Source organism: Schistocerca serialis, chromosome 8, assembly GCF_023864345.2.
Source record: "Schistocerca serialis cubense isolate TAMUIC-IGC-003099 chromosome 8, iqSchSeri2.2, whole genome shotgun sequence".
NCBI classification, from domain to species: Eukaryota; Metazoa; Arthropoda; class Insecta; order Orthoptera; family Acrididae; genus Schistocerca; species Schistocerca serialis.
Genome location: NC_064645.1, coordinates 222,278,080 through 222,279,100, shown reverse-complemented (window position 1 = coordinate 222,279,100; position 1,021 = coordinate 222,278,080).

Here is a 1,021-nt window from a genome sequence, read left to right as displayed (position 1 = left end):
AGGATGAATTTAGGGGACTGGTGCCGTTCTTTCTCAAAAGATGTTCTTTATATCTGACGGTGAGAGCACGTCCGGTTTGCCCTATATAACAGGAGGAATAGGTATCGCAGACGATCTTATAAACGCCAGAACTTTCTGTAGGGGAGCGAATGGATTTCAAATTACGAATGAAATATCTGTTTAGATTATTATTGGTAGAGAAGGCAACATTTCAGTTGTATTCGTTGCGAAGCATGCGCTGAACCTGATAGGAAGTGGGTCCTATGAAAGGAATAGAAAAACGTTTTTTATGGGTTAATTTCAGTGCATAAGGTGTTGAGCGTGGTAGTTCTTGCAGTTTTCTGTTTTAGGATATCGTCCACTATGTTAGGCGTATATTCATTATTGACTGCTATGATTTTAAGTAAATTAATCTCGTCATTAAACTTTTCTGTTGAAAGTGGTATGGAGGTGGCTCGGTGGACGCCAGAGTGAAAAAAGGCCATTTTTTGAGACTGTGGATGAAAAGAGGAAGCAGGCACGATTTGGTCAGTATACGTTTCTTTTCGAAAAATATTGAAAGTGATGTTATTGTCTTCTATTGTAAGCGTCAAGTCTAAATAATTTAATTGGCGGTTATCTTTTCGAGTTCAATAGTGAAAGAAATTTCTGCATGGAGGTCGTTAAAAAGTTCAAATATATTATCAATTCTATCGGAGTTTCCGTTATAGATGACTAGAATATCATCTTGTGTAAGAAAGGATACCTAGTGAAGCTGCTGAGACACGGTTAAACAGCTTTTTTTCCAAGGAATTGATAAAGATGTCGGCGAGGATGCTGGCTAAAGGGTTGCCCATAGCCAGCCCATCAGACTGCTGGTACAGTTGTCCGTTGAATTCAAAGTAGTTGCACTTGACAACGACATTAATGAGATTCATAAAATCAGAAATCTGACATCTGATAGATCTTTTTTAAATTGACGTAAGTTTTCTTCCACAATGATGAGCGTCTCATGTACCTGGACATTGGTATAAAGATTTTT